The 27,689-nt window shown below is 28.4% G+C and overlaps 1 protein-coding gene across 1 annotated transcript in view; it reads right to left on the bottom strand.

The window, feature by feature from the left end:
- Positions 1–25,067, bottom strand: part of LOC111026783 (1-phosphatidylinositol 4,5-bisphosphate phosphodiesterase) — a 53,328-nt gene extending 28,261 nt beyond the window's left edge. The window contains exon 1 of the mRNA XM_022304919.1: positions 24,959–25,067. The gene's annotated coding sequence lies outside the window, so the exon portion shown is untranslated. The remainder of the gene's footprint in view (positions 1–24,958) is intronic.
- Positions 25,068–27,689: the final 2,622 nt, after the last annotated feature.

The raw sequence follows: 27,689 nt of genomic DNA, 5'->3' as shown, positions 1-27,689 counted from the left end.
GAATATCGAGCGTACTCAATTTTTCTGAAGGTAAAAAAAATAAAATGAAAACTGATAAATGCGAGTAGGTACCTTAAAAGTCGACTGACCTTATATGGGATTCAGACGTATAATACACCATTTGTCTACATACGATGATCATAATATAACACCACTAACATAAAATACATGGCGATTTTTTGAAAGTAAAACAAACAATAATTTTCTAGAAAAGTATAAACTTATTTTCCACTTTATTTAAAGTTATAGTTAATTACTAATGAACTGTACTCGTTCAAAATTTGATTTCGATCTATTGAAATTCTCATAAAACTATTCTGTTTTGGAATATCAAATAAATGTGAGCCATAATGTCATCATTCAAAAACTTGAATTGTGTAAAAATTATAAGTTAAAATGTTGAAACTTTTCGAAAATATAGTTTTTACCTTAAAATAATCTACTTGTGCATAATATAATATGTATATACCGTGGTATAGTTCAAACATACTTATATAACCACACAAAGTAATTTCATCTTTGAGATATTAAACCATACTTTATCATTTTCAAAGTTGAAATAATTCTAATAATATTTACATGTATATAATAGGCGCATAATATATGTCTCACTATCGACCGATAATATTAAAACCCATCTGTATGCATTATAGTATTTATAACAATAATGTTTATTATACTTTTCCGATTTATAATGTAGCCAAAAAATATTCTGGTATCGAATGAAATTCAGTACCTATTTTCGATGTATTATTGAAACCACCACTTATAATATATATATATAGGTAACTACTAGTATAGGTTACAATTATTCCTAATGCGTTGATATTATATACTTTGGTAGAATATATTAAAATATTCAAAATCGATTCGAATTCCGACTGTGATGTACACGCCTTATATGGCTATATCACTGAATATAACACACACTCGTACACACACACACACACACACACATATATATATTATACACCATGTATTAACTATACTATTATTATTATTATCATAAAAGGCGTATAGGTAATAGCGGACGTCGAGCGTGATCAGTGGACAGTGACTGATCGCTGATCACTTTTGCTTCACCGGCGAGCCGAGTCTTATTTATGTGTATACGCACAGGTGCGTAAAATATCGAAAAAACCCACATAAGTTTTGAATGGTAATATAATACTGCTACCAATATAGTCATATCCAGGGCCGCATTTAGGGGGAGGTGCCAACAAATAACCAGAGTATTTCATTAAAATATTTGTTATTTATGAATTAAGTTGAGTGACTTTGACATGTCTCTTTAGACTTAAGTTTATTTTTCAGTTTAGCATGTTGATGTATCTCCCATATTATCCCCTCGGAGGTCTCTTACGGAGGCGCCAATTTCTTTTTCACACTTTTTCAATGTCGAAATGCAGCACTGGGCATACCTACGAGTTTACCTGTGCAAACCCAGTCGAAGAGTTATTTTGTGTTGGTATAGACATCACGTGGTGGTTACCAGTGATGTCATGTAACCCAACCCTAATACTTAGGTATACTCGTTAGTGGTCACCTTTAAACAAATCCCTAGATTTATAGTTTGCGCATCGTTTGTTTGTGTGCCAAAATAGCGTACGTCGTTTGCGCATTAGCATGTATTACTGTCGAATGATAGAAGAGTTCAACACATATTGAAAAGTTCACAAGTATCAACAAATTTAAATAAAGTTTAATACGAAATTCTGGTCGAACTTTAAAATCCACAAATTATTGTTATTATGCACATGATGTAGGTACGTGTAATAAATAGGTATGCAAATGAAAAAGATGGTTGGATATTCAGCTATACAATTTTAAATAATAATCATTGTAATATTATTACAATACAACAGATTACAACGAAAATTGGTAAGATTATAGTGGTTACGAGTCACACGTAACGTCGTACACCTATAAGTTGTTAAACTTTGAAGTAATAGGAAAAGAAACTTTGTATATTTTTGAAAGGAAATACCAAGGTACTCAATTTTTGAAAATCGATTATTATATGATCGTCAAATGTTAATCGCCAGAAAGTTAGTAAACGACTTATGCGCTTTTGGGCTGGTATTCCAAATCTCTTCCAGTTCTATAGTTAAAATATATGTTGAATGCTAATAGTTTTACGTAAGGTGAACGTCGATGCGCAAACGATGCATAACCCAAAAATCGAACCATCTTACAAAAATGCCTGAAATGAACAATAGCTAGTGTTGCGCAACGATGTGCCGACTGTCAGAAACTCTATTGTGAGAGTGCAAAAATCCTGTAAACTGCTTTCGGTCAAGTGATAGCGATGAAGTATAATTCTTACGGAAGGAGAGGCGATGTGTGATTCGGCCCTCCCTGGCCCTGGCTTACGTAGTATCAAACTCAAGTCATCAAAACATAAATAAAAATAATTTCCCAAACATAGGTATAAACAGTGTGCAGCATTTACAACAAAATTAATTCTCATGCGTATAGGTAGGTAGATAGATATAAATGGAAAAAAAAATGTGAGATATGCATGTAACCTATTTTTACGGTTGGACTGAGTTTGAGCCTAAATGCCGTATTTGCCCTGAATTATGGACAAAAGGTTGTAATAATCTAACATAGACAACAAACGCATGTGAATCATTTCATAAACATATTAATTCATATTTTTTTAACGCTCATCCATCAATCATAAAATCTGTGGAAATTCTAATAGAATTTTAAACAGATACAAATTTAAAAATAAATCTTGCTAAAACAACAATAAAACAAATAAAAAATAAAGCAGCTATAAAAAAACACCAGGTTACAAAGGAATTCAGAGATACATCAACATCAACAATTAACTTCATAAAAAATATGAGTAACAAAGTCAAAGTAACGCGAAAAATTTAAATTTTATTTTATTAGAAATATAATAGGTGCCTACATAAGAAATAACAACGACGCAACAGAACAGTGAAGCAAAATTTAAATTTAAATTTATTAAAAATATAATAGGTACCATAAAAAATAATAACTACACAACAGAACAGTAAAGACAAATTTTTAACCATACCAGAATAATTCAATAAATTTTATTCTGTCAGTTCGAAGTCTGAAAAAAGTGGAACGAGAAATTTAAGTTTTACTGCAATGTTGCCAAATTTATATATTTGTAACCTAACTAGGCGCAAATAAGTATTTAACGTATTTTAATTTTATCAAGCGCAATCGAGGTTTTTGCATACAGGCGCATACACGGTATTTAGGCGCAAACAGGGCCCTCCCATTTTTACCACAACCTCCTAATCTTGGGACTCCAATTGATCAAGAACCGCCCCTGTGGTGATGGTGGTTCTCAGGAAAATACAAAACCTATACCCTCTATAATAGTATGCACGTCCTTAAAATATATGACTTTAGTGCGCACGCAGCGTACGGTTAAACCATACAATACATTTAAAACGGGTACTACCCGTTCGGGGTGGGTGGGGGTTTGTAGAAACCGTATTGGCGTTCGTTCCGCGATATTATAATACGCAATATCTACATACACATATTTACAAACATAATATTTTAAAATAATATGATTTACATACGCGACCGGAGAGAAAATCTCCCCACAGGGGATCGGAGCGGGTCGGCGAATCGTCTCGACGACTACCCCGTGCACCGTGCACTCGTTCCACAGCGGTTATAACCACTGCATACCTAAGCTATATACAGAAGTCGCGCCAGTAAAACACGTTAATACTACTATTATAATACGCGACATGACGATATTATATTATTTATTGTTACGAGTGGGGGTGTGCCTCCGTTATATTATTATTATTATTATTATTAAGTGCTTTCGAATAATATGATTTATACTAATAATTATCGACCATCATCGTACATTATATTGCGTGTGTACATAATATGTATGCATAACATATATGTATATATATATATATATATATATAGCTGGTGTGCATAACTATTATATACTCCATCATAATAAATCATAACGACCATCGCGTGTAAACCTTTTAGGCCGATTGCTAAAACATCATGTACGCACGCACGCGCTGATATGCCTATATATCCATAATATTTCCGGAGGCAGAAGAAGTCGCGGCCACGACCTCGCAATAATATAACGGCGACCCGTGCCGCACTGTCGGGTAACATAGGTAAGTATACCTTTATACCTTTAACCGCGAACGACCGCACCGCGGCGGACGGGTTGCGATATAATAGGATGGGCTCGCGATATGGATCAGACGCCAGCCCGACCAAGCCTATATTACAATATCAGCTATTGTGTGTAATGATATGAGATAATATTTTATTTCACTTAGGCGTATACAAAATATTGCGGACCGTGGTGAGCGACCCGTATGCCGGAGTGTTGTTGTCATTTTCCCTTGACGGCTTTACGACGCCAATTAATACCTACGATTCCATTATACGAATGTAGGCGTGTGTGTATTGTCCGCGTGGCATTTTTTAATACCTAAGCATTCATCTCAACTGTTATATATAGGTGGGTACCTACATAATATGGTAGGTTGCTTGTATACGTATAGGGTATATATTATTGTATGTATATATATATATTTTTTTAATATTATTATGGTATCTGTGCTGAGCGAAGGACCCGTGGATAACATAGCCGTTTCGTTGCGTGGCAGACGGACATAATATATCTGATTCGCGGGCTCGTCAATTCACAATGTGTTATACGGAAGGGTTCTGAATTGATTTTGCGAAATCGATCAACAGATCGGTTTTATAATAGGTTACCAATAAAATAGTTTGCTTTTATTAGTCGACACTACTCGGCAGATTTGAATGCGGAAACAATTCCGCCATAGCCGATACAGAAGAACTCACCCAACACACGCAGCCTATCATTTAATTATTGTTATAACTTATAGGTGGTACCGTATTCCGACGCCACATTAATTAAAGAGGAGATGGAAATACAATATTATACAATAGTAATGGTTTGTGTAGTAAAAATAATATTACTGTAAAGGAGGAAATATTGGTGAGTACAACAAAAGACGTAAAGAAGTAATAATAATGATTGTATGATCAAAAGTTTTAACAAAGAGTAAAAAGGGCAAAAAGCTATCTGGGCGGAACTTTTTAATTCCATAACGATACATAAAACTTTTTCGTAAGTGCAACCTACTATTGTAATATTGTAATTCCGTAATCTTGTATTCTTGTATGCCATTATATAAAACAATAGTATGGTTTTTCAAGTATGTAAATAATACTTACTATAGGTATAATTAAATAACTTCAATCAAATAAAAAGCAATTGTAAATAAAAGAATTAATTCATCCAATGTGAAGACTGAACTATTTGAACAAATCGAGTTAAGTTGTTTCGTACAACCCTATAGGTGTACAATATATCATACGTACCTATATTATATTATGGTATTGATATGCGTGTATCATTGACGCATGCATAGACGTTATTATAATGTTATAATATGCAAAGATGGACGCAGTTGATAAAAATTAATGTAATACAATTTACTGCTATTACCTGTTACAATATTATTAATTAGGTACACCTCTATACATATATAATTTATGTGTAGGTATAATGTATAATGTGTACAATACTGTTATAATTAATTTAATAAATGTATGCAGTTTTAATACACGTAATTTTCATAGTAGTTGTTTATCGAGTATGATATGCAGAAGTGTAGCACAACAGATTTTCGACGAAATTATAATATTATTATATTTTACTATCACCGTAGCCGCTCAAAACTCTTAAACACAACATAATATGACGGCGGTCGTCTAATATTATATATGAGTAAGTATAGAAGTATCCATATATTATTGTATTATAGATACATACCTACCAACGGTACTGTTCGTGGCATAAATACGAAATATGATAATGTGTATTGTATATTACACCGTACGGGCGTTGTTTCGTTGCGACGAAATTCGTTTGTTTCGACGACCGAAGTTTGCGAAATAATAACTTTGTACCGCTTTTGTGCTCGTGGATTAAGCCGTAACAAAAACCTGAAATATGGTTTTCAGACCGCTTTTGTGTACAATATACATAATATTACAGTGTGTACGGGGTGTTCCATTTGACTTAAGACAACTCATTGTTTTAAAATCTATTAACGTTTGTAAAAATATATTTTGTACATAATTTTAAGTACTTAAAATATAACATTTTGGTAAAAATATTTGTTTCACTATTTTCAATGACAAAATACATGTTATTAATACAATATTTTGTACTAGAATATTATTCGGATTATTTTGATCAATAAAAATCAAATTTTAGACAATTAGTTAATTATATAGTCATACCTAAGTATTTTAAGTTTAGATAAGCTGAGTAGTGGATAAATATTTTTCGGAGCACTCCACTCTTCTAAACTTTTTATACTATATTATATAGTATTATAACTCATAAACTACTCGTATAAAATTCGATTTTTTTTTTAGAGTGCGTGCAATGGTCATTAAAAATGATAAAAATAAAAACGGTAAAAATATAATTTAACGGCTTAAAATTATATAAAAAAAAAAAATATTCTCAAAATCTTTAAGTGTTTTAAATAATGTGTGGCCTACATAAAATGGAACACCCGGTATAAAGTCGGGTATACTGTCACGCGAACCATATGCATTTAAGAACTAATGTCATTAAATCGGTGTTCAAAGTCATTAGTTATAGTGAGTAGTTTTGACTTTTGGCGGAACACACACGTCGCATTGTATTTGTAATTTAGATGAAAAAAAAATACAAATTTATATTTCTTAATAATAGACGATCCCAAATTTCCGCTCTGATTATATCATTGTTCGGCCAACGAACAACTTAAAAACAACCCTTTATTCCACCATTGTGAAAAAAGCTACAACTATTACCCTATACAATAATACGTACTTTTAGTCATTGAAACAACAATACCAACGCGAACATATCTACCACATAAAAATAAGTTTCAAACTACTCGTTCAATGTGATTTATCTATATTACTATATATGTAAATTCTAACCGAAAAAAATAATAAAAATAATAATTGCAACCGATAGTAGGTATATATACTGGATGATTTCTTAAGCACGCTCACCCTATGTGTATGCTTAAATTATGCATGTATTCAAATTCTGATTTTTTGAATTTTTAAATATTCACTAAGTGTATCAAGTTATGACGACCATATTTTCAAATACTTGAGATTTTTCGTACCACTATATTAATGACGATTCTGTGACAATATAAACTTTTGTTTTTTTCAAAAAGGATCCAATTGCTTTTTTACTTTTAATTATTGAGCAGATATTTTTTTTTTGAGAATTTTGTATTACAAAATATATAATAATTTGAAAATATCGTCTTGGGTATACTCAACAATTCTAGAAATCAGAATTTGATTAAACTAAATTTATACACGAGGGCCAGCATACTAACAAAATCACCCTGTATAAGAGCCAATATAATAGTAGGTATATAATAGTTTAATACTTTGACGAACTGCTGGTCGAAAGTTCGTCCACATGGCTTCCATTTACAGCTAATACTGCCAGTTTTGACCCGGTAGGATGCCATGGTATACAATATATTATTTCATAAAAAAAAACTTCAAAGGTTTCAACGGATCGAATTTAATTATTAAAACCAGTAAAAAAATGTTAGCTTAATACTATACATCATAGTTAAGTACTTGCTATAGGTCAAATTCATATTAAATGTTTAGCGAAAATAATGAGGTAAAATTTAAAACGTTATTTTGATGTTTTTATAAACTAGGTACCAACCTATATATAGAAACCGTACAAATTAAAAGTTTTTTTTTCTGTACAATTCGCGGTATTTTCTCAAACCCACCAATGGGAAATGAATAATATAATTTTTATGCAAATCCTTTTTTTCTCCTTTTTTCAGTACTTGTTACAAAGTGAGCGATATACTATTTTGCATTTTTATATTAAGTGTAATAATTAGTAATATAATATATACAACACATAATATATAAGGTTGTCAAGTTCTTTAATTTATTGTATTTGAAAAACAATTAACAAGCATTCATCGGAAAAGATTTTTATCGTGTAATTAGTCAAACGTTTCGTTTTGCTCACCTCAACACGAGTTTATGCATTATAAAATATTAATAGTTATTATTATTATTACTTAACATTTGAAAGTAATGTGATAAATTATTATTCAACTAATATAATTATAAAACAATTCATCAATTAAACCATAGAATTTTTGATAATAATTTTGATGTAAATAAAAAACATGTGTCCTATTTTCGATTTGTTTTTTTGTATTAAACTGAATTTTGAAATCACCTCTCTTTTGTATTAAATTACAGATTAGCTAATAGTTTGTATTACATTTTAAGCTCTTTGAAATATAATCTAGGTATTCATTTGACCACGTTTGAACGTTATATCATACCATTAACATGATATATAAATACAATCAAATAAACCGAACAATTTAAAATCGGTAAAAAATATCCCCACACCGTTGGAATTGGGAAGTGTTCAGACTTCTCCTGTTTCACTATTAGACCAGCGGTAGTTTTATTAAAAATTTCTGAAACATTTAGAAAATTGTAACTTCTCTCAAACATCATAGGTATATGAGTCGAGTTTCAAATTCGTAGTATACAATATGGGCCAAATTAAACTTTTTAAGGACTTATTTTATCCAAAATATTGTAATGGTAATTTTTAAAAACCAAGTATATTCGTAAAATTAATAGATTTAACCGAGGCTATATATATATTTTCATACTATAGGAATTTAATATAATTACGATTTTAATTATTTCATAACATACTATTTTATAGTTTTATACGATGTTTCTCGTATATAAGTATTAATTTATGTAACGTTTTTAAAGTAAATTATTTAGGTTAGGTTGAGTTTGAAATGATTGCGCACGAAACTCTGACTTTATAAAATGATTCGCTATATAAAAAATAGAACTCAATTAACAATATTAATATTAATAATAAATAATAATATATAATGGTATTTACGCATTATGGAATTTAAAAAAATATAACAACTTAAATTTTATCCATCGGGCAATTTAGTTTTATTGTATTTATTTTAATGGACTAAAATAAAATGGATAAATAAATAGATAAGTTATAATCTATAAATATTTGATAATATACAATATATATAATATATAGTTAAAATTAATTAACCTGTTTGAATATTATGTTTACTGCGGCAGAAATAACTAATAGCAATGCATTTTACTTTTTAAACTTTATTTACGTAAAAATTTGTTTGATGAATAACTATATGTGACATTGAATTGATGTATTTCATAATTATTTGTACAAATTTTCCTTTAATAAATAATGAAAATTCATGAATAATATTATCAATTATTAATTATTGTATTACCTGTATAGTGTTTAAAATCTCGCGAAGAAAGCATATGACACAAACATTTTACTTGGAGGACGAATTAATTTATTTTAAGTATGCAGATAAATACTCTGACAGTCCAACAATGCGTTGGGTGTAGAGTTGATGAATAATAATGACATGTCTTTAAAATACAACATAATTTTAATTCTTTAAACTATATACATTATGTGGTTTAAAGTTTGAACGGATTCAATAACATCAAAAACTATTCTAAAATTGATACCTATAAATTATATGTGATGAATATTGATGTAAAGAAACTATCTAAATTATGTAATATAATAGGGTCATAATGTCACATAATAATTGTTCATAATCAATTCAATTTTTAAAATGGATAGTTTTATATTTTTGTCGACTTATCGCCAACTTCACAGCTACAGTCTTCAGTAAACTACCTACACATTTTATAAATTGTGGTTACCCGTTAATTATTTATATTTGTCATTAATATTGATTAAATCCGAGTTTCCAGCGGTGTTTCCTTAATTGAGCCGATTTATCCAAACTACTTAAAATATATACATCAATTGCTTCAGAAAAATATTGTAACAAAAAGATTCACTTTTATGTTTTTAGTTATTTTAATTGAATATACAAAATGTGTTAGTGTTAAAAGTTAGGGTACTTAACTAAATAATAAAAAAAAATACACTTTTAAATGCTTTTATTACAATTTATGTCATGCTTGAGTGTAAAGTTTTAAATTGTATTAGTAGAAATAAATTATTGAAAATAAGTGTTGAAAAAATTAATTTAAATCTTAATACATTCTGAGGTAAATACGTCCATGGTTCATTATTAAAGTGTTTAATTTTTTGTAATGGTAACTTATTGACTTCACAAATTATCGTTTATTTTTCAATTTTTAATCTTAATTAAAATAACATTTTTGGTACTTCAATTTCGTCCGGTGCAATAATTGATATATACAATTTTTTGTACCTCAATATCTTTCGGCGCAATTAATGTGCAACCTTTTTTTGAATCCCATAGTTTTTTTTTTTTTTTAATTGAAATTTATGGCGCAATTGATACACAAGCGTTTCCTCTATAGGTACACCGTTTCGTTCTGTGTCTTATATACCTATTTAATATATACCTGGTTGGTAATAAAATGTCAAAAACAAGTTAGCTAAAAATTTGCCAGCAACTCTCCGTTACACATAAACGTATATTATTTACAAGTTTAATACTAAATTCTACTTTACACACTAGGAAACAACAAAATATGTATTCATGTTTTTTGGCTCCAGAAGGAGGGGGAGAAATTACTCCCTGCACCCTCCCCCAAAAGAAAAACTCCACTGTCACTGCATAATACAAGGTATTATAGTAGACAAGTCTTATTATGATACTTATCAGTTTGTGACTTTCATGACAAAATACATTTTATATCCATGGATATTTGGATACTTTGGTATTTATTTTTTTTTTAAATTTTGCTAGCTCTTTATATTTTCTTATTTGGTATTGTAGTTTATTTTATTGTAGATTTGACAATCCCTAACGGAGCTCAGGTTTAAGAATACTAATAGTAAATAGTAATGCATCAATAAAACGTGTCGTGAAAATCTTGTAAGAGTTATAACAAAATGTTAAAGGTTTAAAGGTAAGTAGATAATCTTAAGTGGTTGTAAGGGGGGGGCTTGTTTGTTTAGTGAACATTTTGCAGCCTTTCTCAGAAGTAAAAGTTTGTATTTTTCAAAATGAAAACTACCTATAAAGTTTCAGTAGTTACTCAGTTATTTTATAAGTCATCTTATATGCCCACTTCACTAACATCTATTTTGATGAATCTTAATAAAGCTTTATGTGATTTTATTTAGTTTTTTGGCACAATCAACTAATGCTGTTATTACATATTATTTTTCTATTATAAATCTAAACTTTTTTGTTATAATATTTGTAATAATGATAGTTTAATATAAATGGAGTTGTATAGAACATAAAATAGAAGGATAAAAAAAATTCAAGAACTGAATTAGAAAAGAAATAACAAGAAAAGTTTTAAATTGAAAAATTTGATACAAAAGAAAACACTGAAAATATATTCCATTGTTTTTTTTTTTTTTTAATACGGTTTCTCAGTATTTTCTTTCAGTTAATAAAGCTTAAGTGTCTTATATACAAATAAATCTTTAAGAGTTTTTATTTTCTTGATATTTTATTTTTATTTTTTGAGTGTCTTGTACGATTAGGTATATAGTGATATATTTTTGGAATGAAAAAATCATTTATAACATACAAAGTTTAGTTTGTTAACTTTTTTATGAATTCGAATGAGGTTTTAAATTTTAATTTCCAATTGAGAGATCACTCTATGAAACTTTAACCCTATTAATCACTGATCAGTTCATATATTCAGGAATAGATACACGATTTAACGAGCGCCACCGCGAGAGAGTGAAATATTGAAGAGATGAGATAGTAACCACAACCTAGGAACTGCTATAGTTGCTAGTTTACTATCTATATAGATACGCGATGTATTGTGTAAAATATAAAAATTAAAATCACACGAAACAGTGGAAATAGTACTAATGGTGTTTGTACGTATTACTGTGATAGGTATGTGATTATATCATAAAATTAATCACGAATAACGACCCCGTTATTTGTAAAATGCGATATTATCGTGTTTATAATTTTGGTGCTAAAACGATCGTGATACGGTTGCAACTTGCCATCGGACTAGTTTGCGGTATATATATATAAAAAAAAAACATAAACAAGACCCAACACACACTCTCTCGTACATAACTATCATAGTTGGTAGTTTGGTACGCGATAACCACACAATATAATTATATTATTATCACAGATAGTTGTTGTATTATTGTCTGCGCGGCGACGCATTATTGGCTAACGTAGGTTGTAATAATATTAATAATAATAATAATAATAATAATAATAATAATAATCGTAATATAACGTACCTACTCACATAATGATGTAGACCTATTCACGAATTGATATAACACTCTCGCGTTTTATACTGCCGGTCTTTCGTAATTGAATTTCGGCTGCGTGTTAATTGCCCGTGAATAGTATATATTATTATTATTATTATTATTATATACCTACACACCATTTACATACGTAAAACAACTAATGCAACTCGTATATGTACATAATGTATATTATTTTAGATACGCACACACACACAAATATATTTTTATAGTCGATTCGTTTGCGTGCAGACAGACCGGTGAAATGGGTGTGAAAAGTCAATATGAGTTTTGGAACCGTTCTACAGTATACTGCTGCAGCCGTCAAAACGATAAAAATAAAAAAAAAATTATGGCAAGTGAATATACTTGCAGCAGCTGCCGGTCTGTACCCGCAGTAGTATCTACCGACTACCTGCTATATATTATTATAAATTATAATACCGGGCGCATGTAAATATTATAATATTGTTCGAGCTCGAGAAACACGACGATGAGATATCGTTTTAAACATCGCACTATCGTTTGGGCAGCGTGCCGTGACGAACTACAAGCAATTTGTCCGATGCGAATGTTTCCATCCAACACAATATTTTTTACTTAATAATAAATGTATATGTATATATACTATGTACATATTGTGTATATATTATGTATATATCGCACACACTCCACACCGATACAGCGTATACACCCGCCGCCGGTTAGGTATGTTATGTACCTTTTTTAAATTTTTTCTTGTTCAAACCCGCTACCTACTCTATAACACAAATACATTTTTTCATTTTTATCGCGAACAGGGCGATATTTTATCCCCAAGCATTTTATTTTTATTATGATTTCATTATCACTACCTACCTAGTATATAATATATATATTTTTTATAAGTTTTATTAGGTAAACGTGTCTAAGTTATAAAGAAAATATTATATAAATATACCGCCAGATAGTTGTATATACTACGTATGTGTTATCCTTAAAAGTTTGAAAACAAAGGAAAACCGCTATGTATAGGTAATAGTGTAGCCCAGATAAGATATTACATTTTATATTATTACCTATCGTCAAAAAAAAAAAATCAGCATGCAAAATATATTATATACAGAGTAATTCACCAAGCATGTTCACCCTGTCTATTGGGTGTAGAGAACGATAGCAGCAACGATGACGCGTGCTGCTCAGGCCATAACTACAACTAAACGTCGCCATTGATACAATAATTGAATATAATATATGTACTTAATATATTAAATACTCTGTCCCAAAAGCCAAGTATCACCGCTTGTATTTCAGTAACAAATCTATACGAGTTTTAGTAATTCAGCAATCATACAGTCAATAACTATATCCATATAAAAAATTTTGATTTATGCTATTCATTAAAAAAAAAAAATGTTTTTTGTGCAGATTCAAGTTTTGAAATTAGTCATTATATACCTATGCCATTTTTATTTATAATAATTTTTCAGACAATTAAAAAAATATATATTACAATTGATTAAAAATCCACCAATATTTTTGATATTTATATGAGAGTAATATAATGGTTCATTTTTAAACTGTTGAAATTAAATTAGAATTATTTTTATGGATTAAACTCTATTGAGAAACTCGCATGGTTTTTTCACCTATAAAATGAACTGAGATATGATATACAGGACTTTTGGGGTATGCCTACTGGTCCTACTGTACAACCTATGATATTTATAGTTGATACATTATTGCCTATTAGTCATTAGAGTTATCATATTATTTGTAAAATATTTAACGCACACTGCACTCCAGTAGACCAGAGCACACATCATGCATTCTGCACGTGGGTATATGATTATTGATTATTGTGTTATAAAATATTAATTATATTATATTATATTAAATATTTTACAACGCGCAATCTGGCATAACGTTCGCGTGTGTAATAACATGGTTGTCGTTCAACTTTCGGGAAATATGTTATAATATTGTATATTATTATATTTTCTGAATGACGAAAACAACTTGTTAACATCGAGCGTCATTGCATGCAATAATAAGGGCCCCGTGGTGGTGACAAATACAGACATGTACAAAATATTATATTAAATTATGCATACGTGTATATTACTTTGTTATATATTTATATTAATATTATATTTTAAATGGAGTTCAGACTTTTTGAAAATTATGTAACGTAATATTATATTATACACGATACTCGCTCCTAATAACGATATTGCTGTAATACTCGCGAGTACGGGCACTACAAAATAGTTTGCTCAATGCACAAACATAATAATAATATTATAATTTAGAATATATGTTGTACAGAATGTGGTTAAATCACAGACTTGATAAAAGATTGTATTATCAACTAATATATAACTAATATAATATAAGCATAATTTACTATAGGTTTTTTGAATAAGATAATTTTGTGAAAAAGCACTTAGCTATAGACTTCTGTAGTACCAAATAGAAAATATTATGTTATAGTTTATATCACATCAAACTCATTCGAATTTCAATAATTATTAATCAATACATAGTATACCTATATATTAATATACCGACGTTACCTATATATTATTTATTAAACCATTTAAACCATTGTTGATTATTTTGTATATGTGTTATACGCATACATAAACATTTTTACAAGAATACATTAAAAATATAAAAAAAAATAATTGTAAATTATCTGATTCTAGAGATCTGTATTAATTATAATTTAATAGCATAAAGAATTCATTAAACTCATTCAAGTTGAAATCATACACAGTGCACACTGCACAGACACAAAAATGAAAGTTTTAAGTTAAAATAATCACATTTCACTAAAATTGATTAAGTTTTGATTTATATTACTATAATTTATTGTTTATAATATAATATGATAATATTATTATAATCATATCAAAGACAGGTTTTTGAATATAGGTAAAAGGTAAGTGAGGAACGCGTATAAGCGTTTGGATCGTGCGCGCAGGATATAATAAAAGCATTTGGGCGTTAACAAGAACAGAAATAATATATGTAACATAATTTTTCTAAAGGTCACGGGTGCTGTTTGAACATCAGCTTATACCTCAAATAAGAGTATTGCGTTTCCAATTCACGGAACCGATGTCTTATATTTTTATATTTTGTATATTATATTTATAAAACATATTTTTGTTGGAAGTTATTAAAATAATATGTCATGTCTACACTCATGTACCTAAGATACGCAATCGGGGCACCGATAAAAAATAGAAATTAAGACATTTTTTTTTGGGCGTAAATTACGTGGATTTTTGTAGCATATTATCATTATACTCTCATTTGTACAAAAAATAAAGTTAAAACAAATTGTTGAAATTTTAAACAAAATAGTTTTCACGACTGGTTTGGGATTTTGGGAATTAATTCACATTAATTAACATGCTCACACATTTTGGAATTATTAGCATAATTTTTAATGAAAATCGAAAACTACACCACTGCCTGAGCAGGACACTATCGCCGTGGCTTTTGAAAGCAGCTGCAGCTCTGCGTGGTGTGCAAACTTTCTTGGCCTCTTGGGTCCCTGTTGTCGTTTATTGTTGTTTATTTTATTCGCCTCTCTGATATTTACAACAGCGAAAATAAAGTCTGTTCCTTGTTAATTTTTGTTCTGTACAAATCCTCTCGACTTCCCTTTAAGCACGTAATAATAATGTGATCCAGATCGAAATACCACAGTGCTGCAAATGCGTTAATATAATATGTAGTCAATAGTCATACGTATTGAAAAATGATAAATATTATATCACATTACACAAACTTAAAAAGATTATTATTCGCTTTAAAGATTAAATCAAATTTATTATTAAAAAAAAAATTACTTGTACTAGGTAGTGTAAATGAAAGTAATTTTTACAAAAAACAACAAATAATTACAAATGGACTAAAAAAATATTTTACGACTATAGAAACTCAAAAGTTAGAAGAAAATATAAATAGGCATAAAACAATGGGTATACCTACCTAGCATAATTGCATTTTAGAACATGGTATTATACATCAGCTGATGGTCCATGATAGGAACATTGTTTAATACTTTTTCAGTACAAAATATATACTTACAGTAAAAATTAGGTACTTAAATTATTTTCACTAGACCTAATTAGTAGGTACCATCCTACAAGTCGTGGGCTATGACAAAATTAAAGTATCTGAATTGTTACTACGTTTAAAACGGATCAATATATTGTATAACGTTGGGTATAATATCTTATACAATGATTATTATAACTATATATTTTAATAAATGCTGCAGTGAACGATTAATTATTAGTGATTACTGATTACACTCTATATTAACACCTTATATTAATATTAATGTCTTCAATATAACGGATATCATAGAACATTAGTACTTTTATTTGGTTAAATGTGATAATTTAAAACCAATGCACCACTATTTTTTTATGTTTTCGGATTATTTTTACGTAGGTACAGTTTAATTATTCTACCTATTATAATATTAAACAGTTTAAAGACCATCGTGGAGTTATATAATATATGAAAAATACCATACAGACAAAAAAATTAAATTACACGCAAACATTACATTTGATTATTCAATACAATTTTATGTAAATATTATTATTGTAGAAAACAGCACGTGTTTTGATATTTTACTCGAACTAAAAAACTCCACATATTATTAAATATTTTAATTAACGGAAATAATACTATAGCGTGGTTCGGAAAATGTGTTCTATTAATTTTGCATCGGGTTGAGCTTGGAGTGTTTTATTTGCGTAGTTCGACTTGGAATAAATTACTCGTATTTTATGTAAATAAGAATATTGTAGAATGCCGACAAATGTACAAATGTGCGCCCGCGTGTGATTTCTCTCGAACAAAACTGTGGTTAATCCTGAATTCCAATTGCGTTGCGACAGACTATAATAAATTATGTGTTAACTATTAATCTCTTATAGAAAATAAAAATGATTATTGGGATGATTGTATCTGCGGTAAATAAATAAAATCGGGCACTATGAGGGTGGATAGAAATAATTCGATATTAATCGAGTTTATATTATTATATTATAATATAGGTGAGTAGTTTTATAGCTGCCCCTAAACAATCCTTAGTTTTTTATGAAAAATATAAAATTAGGTTTATTTCTGGATAATATTAATTATAATTAGTTGATATTAATACCACCATATGGTTATTGGATTTATTAGGATATACTGCATATTCAATTTAAGATTGTTCTATGTTATTCTTATTTAACACTATATTTTAAATCAGAAATATAATAATAGATATACATACATAGATTTCCGTAAACTGGTGTAATCGTTATTAATAATAAGCGTAAAACTAATAAAATACAAAATGTCGAATAAAACTTCGACCCATTGCTCTGAGTTTTAAGGGAACATATTTTTTGAATTGCCTTGTAAATAGATACTACAGAAGTCAACATAAATTAAATCAGTTTTGAAATCCTGGCATACTTTTAAAATTCTAAATCAATAGCATTAATGCTTCAATATAGGTAATTCACTGTAATTATTTGTTTATCTTTTAACAAAAAAATATACTAAAAGCATATAATAATTGTTAAAAAGGTCGTGAACTGTAAATAATTGGCAAACAGTTTTGTACAATATTCAAATGTGTCATCGGCATCTATTGTTTAAATTTTACTACAAAATTCCAAATTTGATTTGCATGGCTAACACTATTATTCCATTAATTGAATCATTTAAAAACAAAAATGGTTCAGCTTCGTTTGTATTACATTCAATGGAATTTAATGCTTATAGGAATGAACAATTGAAATATTCGTAGGAAGTTTTGGTAGCTTTTCACTTCAAGCTCGATATAAATTATTTTTTATTTAAATTATTTTCTGTGCAGCGAACATCTGTAATATTGTTAGTGTATTTTTAACAATGTAATTAATATTTTCTTTTCATTTACTGTCGATATGCTAATGTCATTTAGCTAATATTTCATGAAATTCTTGTGTGCCATTTCTTTAAAGAGAATTATCTACAATTAAGTAATCGATTTATTATTGCGCCTTGGATAGTTGCACTGCTGTGTTTGTGGATAGTGTCACTGACGTTCATTAAAATTTCATAATTATTAAACAATTTTATGTATGCTTTAAACATTTTTCGTTGTACATTTAATATTATAAGTGAAACAATAACGAAAACAGAACTTATAATCATAAATTATTTGCCAATGCTTTTGTTTTTAATTTATGATATTTTGAACTTCCATTATAGAAATATCAAAACACATCAGTTGTTGCAGTTAATTACGCACAAAAAAATATAGTAAGAACGAATTAATTGAAAAATTAATACCAAACATTATTAACAGTAGGTTACGATATCGGCTAATACTAATTATTTATTACATCGAAACTAATCAAGTATTTAACATTAGCTTAGTAAATCCAAAACAGTGTGAAATTGAATATTATATACACTATAAGTAAATACATAATTACAAATCATCCATAGTGTAGTGTAGAGTTCCTATAGACTCTAAAATAAAGTCAATTATTGTATGTAATTCTCTTAGAAGAAAAGGCACACACGAGTTATATGGAATACCAGCTAAACTACGATGTATTGACAATTAAAAGAAAATATTAATTTGCTAAAATGCAAAAAATACAATAGAGGCCTAGTTTTTATTGATCTTGATGGCGACAAACGTGTAACGACAACTTGCTTATGTATTGCATATTAACCCTGGAATTGGGACAAAATATCTTCATATTTATCGTAATTTATAACATCAATTAATATAGGTATTTCGCTTCTTGATAGCATACTTCAGGACCATCTATAAATACTTCATGGAGAACCTCAGAAAATGAAAAAAAATTGTCCTACCAGACGAATATTATACTTGGATTCAAAATTCGTGTATTTATATCTTATTAATGGGACGCAATTAAAGTCTTTTGTTCTACATACCAGTATAACACTATCAATTGTTAAAAATAAACTGACTAGGTACCGAGTAATAAACAATTATTATGCTTCATAATGTTATAAACTGTACCAAAACAAAATATAAAACATTTTTTTGGAATTAGTAGGTATTTATAGTGTTACAGAGTAGAAACTTTACAATTAATTCATTTTAGCACTGTAATTGCATCCAAGTTACATTGAAATATAAAATTGGACTGCATTTATCAGAAATCGGGATAATTTTTTTTAATAACACTAAATATACATAATAATCACCTGAATATTTTTTTTTTATAATAAACGATGGTTACAAAAACAACATCATTTCGTTCAAAGTTATTATTTGTTCATCCAATTACCATATTATTTTAAGTTATTTTAAGATATATAAACTAATAGTTATAATGTTTTACAAACGTATTTACAAATAAACACAATGATAAAAAAACAAACACATTGACCTACCATTCACATAAGTGAATGATATAAAATGTGTAAACATTCTATACTCTAATTTCTACTAAAATAATTAAATATTTTAAAGTTGATATCCAATATAGTAAATACCTACCTATTACAACTTTCCTTATCTTTTTTGCTTAATGAATTATATTTTTAAATTATCATTTAAAGTTTATTAGATGTTTGTATAGGTACTTTAAAATCTTTTCTGCTTCAAGTTTTGAATATTTATCAATTTATCATAAGTAATTAATTTTACTAGGCACTTAAAAGTCTAAATAAAGATCGAACTATTAAATTTGTGTATTTTAGTGATGTTTAAAAGAAATAAGTATTTAAAAAAAGTTTTGACAGAATATTTAGAGTTTAATAATCATATACATTTTTCCCAACTTGTACTAACCAACGCATGCTGATGTTAAATTTGTATACCTAGTTATAACATACAAGTGATATATCGAGATAATAACAAAAATGTAAATAAATGTAATAAATGCAATTATTTATAATAATAGTTATAAAAATGTGTATAATTATTAAAACGTGCAGGTACCACAATGATAAATTATTGAATTTGAAAAACAAATTGAAACAATTTATCATAGTTTAATTTACCTACCTAATAGTAATATGTTTACATGAATTGGTTTGGTGAGTAATGATAGTTTCAAAATGTGTTAAATACTACAACAATAAGTTATCTCTTACTATACGTAGTAAACTTATATTTATAACATTCTAACTATGCAGTATCATATAAAATAATTTAAAAATAATTTGTATGTTATATAATTATATAATATACACAATACACATCATAATATAGACTACCTAAGTATAATGTAAATAAAATTTAAATATTATAATTTATGAGTGATCAATCAGTGCTACATTTTTCGCAATACCTACCAAAATAATATAATAAAAAAATATTTAATTACGTAATAATAATAAAAATTGAAGTCACACGTACTAAAGTATTTTCAGTGTAAGTACTTAAAATGACTTAATAAATTTAAAACTAAATTATCAATATTCTTATTCAACTTAATTAAAACCAAAATATATTAATAAACATTTAAAATGTTAGTACTTAAATTGGAGAAATTATCTTTGAGGTTACCTATCTCAAAACCCAAATGAATTAATTTTGTTTGTCCATGGTATAAGTATATAATATATCATATTAGTTATTAAATATTTTGCTTAATATATTAAATTTAACATAGTTATCCGATTATAGAAAATTGACTAGTGAGTAATGTGGTATCAACACCTCAATATCTATTCTCCCCGTTTGCCTTTAGGGTGTCGTCTAGGTCACACAGACGGTTCTGTGAAATCTTTATGTAAAATGCAAAAAAAAAAATGCATTAATAAACATTAACTGATAAAATATACGGTCGACACTATATTATAACCGAACCACGACCACCAGCCACCACCAGACTGTGGATTAGCACAGTTTTTTAATTTTAATATTTCCGAAATTATTTAATTTAACATTATGCAGATTTCATAAATTATATGTACAATAGATTTTTCTTGTTTTTTAAAATTTATATTCGGGATGTATAATAATACGCTCACACAATATATTACAAATATTCTAATACTATAGCATTAAACTAATATTGTATGATTTCAAACTGTTTTGTTTAAACAGCAGCTGATTCCCAGACACAGTTAGACAGATCACTATACAACTCTTATTTTAATGGTATACCATAATTTAAAGAAATTATTAAAAATTTTAAATATGCTTATAACTAAACGTACCTACATCTGTTTTTTTACAACAAATTTGTAATTACTACAGGTACATGCCCATCATTAAAATTATATTAAAAAAGTTAATGAAATTATTAATTAATCAACTTTGAGATGTTTTAATTAGTAGTACATTTAGGATTTTAGGGCCTCAGGCATATATACTGTCTCTACAGCTTATACATAATTTACTCTATATACCAAACCCCTAGGGTTACACGCGCTTATTTTACACATATACTTAAACTATACCGGCAGCACAAACAGGTTCGTTTATAATTTCATACCTACATAAAGGTACAACATACAATTTTAAAACCCATAAAAATGCAAATATTTCTTACAATTTTTCTTTATGATAAATTTTAAATTTAATAGGCAAAAATAAATCAAAAGAGTACCTGTATAATATTATTATATTAAAACATAGTGAATCAGGCTATATAATAATTTTTACATACATACAATTACCTATTATATAAATATTATTGGTCATTTAGCTTAAATTGTAGTTTAAATAAATGTACTCTACAATTTACTTCGGAATTCCTTTTGTTGTGGTAATAATATCAAATACTTATAATATATTATTTATTACAAAACCTTTGTTTACGTAAGTAAAAAAAAAAAAAATGAAAAACGTAGAAGTCGCTATGCTGTACTTTAGATTTTTTTTCTTTTGAGTGTATATCTCGTATGAATAGGTATGAATAGGTCTGCAATGGATATTGTGTTAAATTTTAATTCAATGATAAATCATGGCATATCAACAAAAAAACATGACTGAGCAGAATGGCGAATCAGCCTATATCTATACAAGGAATTTTTATAATTTATTTATACTACAATTTGTTATTTAATGAATATCATATTAATATATTTAATATTTAACAGGTTTTTCTAAAAACATCGCATATTTTACGTAATAATAATAATGATAGTATTATTGATATAAATATACATTTTTTGTGAACATTTAAAATCTCTAAAGCTTACAGTTATTCATATTTGAATTATATAAATAAAAATATAAAATCAATTTGGTCAATTTCCTGTTTTGCGTTTAAAATATTTCCGTTCTTCCGTATATTTTGTTGTTGTTTATGATTATTTTAAAAACGACTGGGAATTTTTTAACTTTTAGACTTTAGACTCCCTCAGAGTTCCAACAAGATCCAATCCGGATGTTTAATAATTTAAAACTAAATACTTAGTATCTACTTAGTTACTCCAAATAGTACAAACAACAAAGAATTTCTATGTACAATGTATTTAAGTTGTATACTTGTTTACAGAATTACAACAGTGATCTAAATTAGTGCAGGATCTGAACCCTAAAAATATTGATGATAATCAAAAAACATAGAAACGAAATAAGTAGGGACAACAGATTATAGATTTAGGTACAAGTATATCAAGTTTATGGCTGAAATTGAAAATCATCAAGAATCAAGATAATTTGAAGTCTTATTTAAAAGGACGCCGTATAGCGTAGGAATACAGGGACACACAGGGTGTTTCACCAAAAATTTCCATCCCTTATTTCGATAGTGAAGTTGTTCAAATATTATATTTGAAAATTTTAAAATATATAATTGTTAAAGACAGTGTTGAAATGTTCGTATTACTTATGGAGTGACTTATGGAGATACAAACTTCTATATTTCTAATGACAACTCTCGCTTCTCCTTTTAATCTGTAAATAATGTAGTGGATAATATTTTGAAAATGTCGAAGTATCAAAATTAAAACACAAACAAAACGTTTTCGAGTTATTTAACTTTGTGAACTAAATAAAATTGGTACAAGTGGATAATGAATGAGGTAAATTTAAATGCGGCTTAAAAGATAATATGGAAAATATACTAATTTGAACATTTTAATAACTAATATTAATCTATAAACATTTATAATTTGTAAAAATGGTCAAAATATAATAAATAAAATTGTTATTTATTTTATATTTTCGTAAAACCGTTTTTAAGGACTAATATTTTTAGAGTGAAAATTAAAATAATTTAGGAACTATAGTCGTTATAATTTTGAACTAGGTACACAAATAATTAAAGAAATTATACACTAAATAATTTACAGTAAAAAGGAGATCCTCAATTCAAAGGTTTAAGTTTAAACCGCCATAGAACACTCTTGAAGTACGTATAGTAGAAACAATTTTAATATTTTGAAAATATAATATCTTTAAAAGAGTATTTAAGGATTTCAAAAATCGGAATTTTAATAAATTCATTATTAAATGAGTAAATGAGGGTGAGTTTGCTTGGTGAATCAACTTTGTATAATGCCCATATTAACTATATTTTAAAATACGCAGTAACGGTTTATTTGTCGTTTATTATACTATGAATTATTAAAATGTTGTAGGCATTACGAAAAAAAAAGAACACTGGAAATAATAATATACCAATGCAAATGGTGTTATTTTTAAACGCTGAGCCGTAGTCAAATTATACTATCAATTTAAATACATACCTACTGTATATAATTTATTTATTATTAAAAAAAAATTAGCCATTAGGGCGGAGCTAAGGCGGAAGTGTGAATAATTCAAAGACCGTTTAAATATAACGAACTTTAGCCGACGGGACTTTTCGCACCACACGTGTAAAAGTACCGCCCTACCTAAAAAGAAAACGAAAACTTTCATCCTATACAAATAGTACTACATACTTAATATTAATTATATTAATATTATACATGTTAGGAACGGAAACTGATAGTATCTCGCGCTAAAACTACTGCTGAATATGAATTATTTACACCTTTTAATATATAGTTGCACGTACCAATAAAATATTAAAAAATAAAAAGTAACCTACCTACATTGCATGTTACCGAAATAATTCCGTTTACGATAACGATGACTACTATACACACCCGTATCTATCTGTCTGTTATGCGTATGAATATATTTACACGATGAAAATCGAACAAAAAAAAATTCACTAGAATTGCGTCCGCCTCTGATGTAGGTACCTGTATTATATTATAGGTATCATTATTATTATTATAATAACAATAATATAATATTGTTTATTGCATTTTAATACCTCCATGCATCTAATAATACATTATGCGTTGTCGTAATATTGGTATATCTATTGGTATATTTACAACTATATAATATACCATACGAATACGATATTTTATTATTTTAATGATGCTCAATACTAATATACAATAGATACCTACATAATATCATAGGCGTGCTAACACATCATTATACTATAGTAATATTATCATTATCGAGGATTTTATTCTTATAATATTTAATTATTATTATGATTATTATTATTATTATTATTATCATTTATCACTATATATTATTAATATAATAATATAGATATATTATACGACAATGCGAGTACTGCTTACCGGGACAGCGCAAATAAGACAGTGCCGTTCGACGACTGCGGCGGCGTTGGCGGCGGATCCGTAGACGGCGATGTTGCTGCGTGGGCGGTCAAGGAAGTACTGATTACGGTAGCGAAAGATTTCGCGTGATATATATGTTTGTGCAGCGTCGGCGTGTGTGTGTGCGCGCGCGGCGTGCGTGTTTTTTCCTCTCCCCTCCCACCGTTCACACCGCACTTTCACGAAAACCGTCCCCGCCCTTTGTCGTAATAGTTGGCGGCGGCGAAACAAAACGCAATATCGATCGGAAAAGCGCGCGTGGAAACTCTCATACACAGAGACGACCACCGTCGCTGACGGACAAATCGGGTGGGTGGGTTGATCGCCAGACGTAAAAAAAATAATATCCCGCCGTTTTTTGTCTCGTCGGCAACGATCGTTTATAAACGACGAGAACCGTCATCATAACATTATCTTCGGCGGTTTGTCTTTTGCAACGGCGAGGAGGAGGGGCAAACGTTTTTTTTTTTTTTATTAACTCATATAATATATTATAGCCGCGATGGCATCAACATCGCCAAGCTGGTTATTTGTGTACTTCCATTATACCTATATTATTAAGTGTATATGTAGTATGTACCGATATTGAAATTGCATAATGGTTTAAAATGCTTTGCATCAAAGACGCGAGCTGCATAAGTGTTCAAAGGCCATGGTTGTGGTTTTAAAAAAGTTATTTACAATGTTAATTTTCGCTAGAAAATCCAGGATTTGTGTGCGATGCTCAATCTATTCTATCCATCGTGAGCTTCATCTAAATATCGTTGGGTATTGATGATATGGGTTTCGTACATTTTTCGACATTCTCGGCATTCTCGAACGATACGATAACTAATTTTTATAATATGTTGAATGGTAAAGTCAACTATAGACATTTAGTGCATCATCATTCATCATACCGATTAATTGATATGGGTGTTGGATTTTTACTAACTATATATGTATAGGAATTCGTGCAGGGTTAATAATGAATGTCTAATTAGTAATTTTTTCTTTGACATGTATTTACGTGTATATATACACATATATATATATTATATACATGTATGTAGGCACTCAAACGTTATTTTGCATATACACAGTAAGTATATAGTATGTATAGTGGGTAGTACTCTGTATGTGTGCGTTATATATTATAATATGGTATACGAGCGTATAATATATAATATAATAAAAGTCCGACCGCAGTCAATTTAGACACCATTGTGACTACAAACGAATGTGTAAGTGCGCGTGTCAGAGTGATTGTGTGAGTGTGTGCGCACACGGTAATTAATAATTATATATGCAGGACAATGATTACAATGATAGTGTCGATGACGATTGAAGTAGACGTATCTGTGTAAAAGATAATTATGACCGTCAACTATATTGTTTCAATGAACGTAAAATAATATGAAGATCATCAATTATGTAGGTAACCGAGCTGTATAGAAACATTAAAAGCGGAGAAACTTTATTTGTATTTTTTAATTTCGTAACAAAGTCATGCGTATTACATGCAGCTATATTATTGCAATTTTCAAGAAATAAAGAATTAAAAATATCCAATGGAAATTGAAAACCAATTAAAAAACGATGATGGTTTATATAATATTATCTTATTTACTAATGTGTATTAGGATAAAAAAAAAATAGTACAAAATTAGTATATTATCTGCGTCATGAACTGTCTTGTTCAAAAACATCTAACATGCCGGTTTATTGTTATTTAAAACGTTTTCATATTAAATTATATATATTTTAAAAAGAGATGAAAGAATAATAAATAATATTGTATTATAAAAAGTTACGACTGAAGGAAAACTAACGGCAGTTTTTTTTTCAAACAATCAATTTAAAACATTTTTCCTTGAATATTATATGAACTCATTTTCTTTTTATTTGAAATGATAATTTTTACACGAAGTTCAAAAAATTGCAGTTGAAAAATATCGTCAAATAAATTAAATTAACTTGATGAATGTTGATTATATTATTATACCTATGTTCAAATAAAACTAACGGCACACATTATTTGATCGTAAAATTAAATTTTACATTATAATATTAAATTATTACATAAGACAACGAATAAAATAAAATTTGCTCTCGTTTTTTTCTTTCAATGGCGATCGATACTCAGGTCAGAATAACAAAATATATTATTTGTGTTACAAAAACTGTATTACCTGTATACTGAAACAATACACAATGTATATATTATTATTAAACATATAGGTAAGTATACCTAACGTATAAACCTTCGCTTTTGGATAAATAATAATAATAATAAGGATTTATTGAGCTCTGCACTTTACAAACTTCCGTCTGTACCAAAATATAGTATAATGTTTAAAATTGGAACTTTGTTTGGTGTATATTGACCGAATACTGTACATATTATTATTTATTATCATCTCAGACGAAATAGTTATCCGATATACGTAGGTAACTGTAATACATTATTTACACATCATAATTCATGATATTATCAGAATAAACAATATTTGTATGAATCCTGTTCTTTGGTAAATGATGTATTTTATTTACACTCGGTCTGTCTGGTCAATTATAAGATCATGCAGACTATAATACAAAGTGGTGGATAAATCCTAGATTTGAAGGGGAGATGTGAATTTCAAATCCACAGAGGTCAATGACGTTCAACCCCTCCCTTCATGTTATTTGGAAATATGTTACTGTAATCGGC

Source organism: Myzus persicae, unplaced genomic scaffold (assembly GCF_001856785.1).
Source record: "Myzus persicae strain clone G006 unplaced genomic scaffold, MPER_G0061.0, whole genome shotgun sequence".
NCBI classification, from domain to species: Eukaryota; Metazoa; Arthropoda; class Insecta; order Hemiptera; family Aphididae; genus Myzus; species Myzus persicae.
Note: the sequence above shows the minus strand (reverse complement) of the source record. Positions and strands in the feature narration are given on the sequence as shown.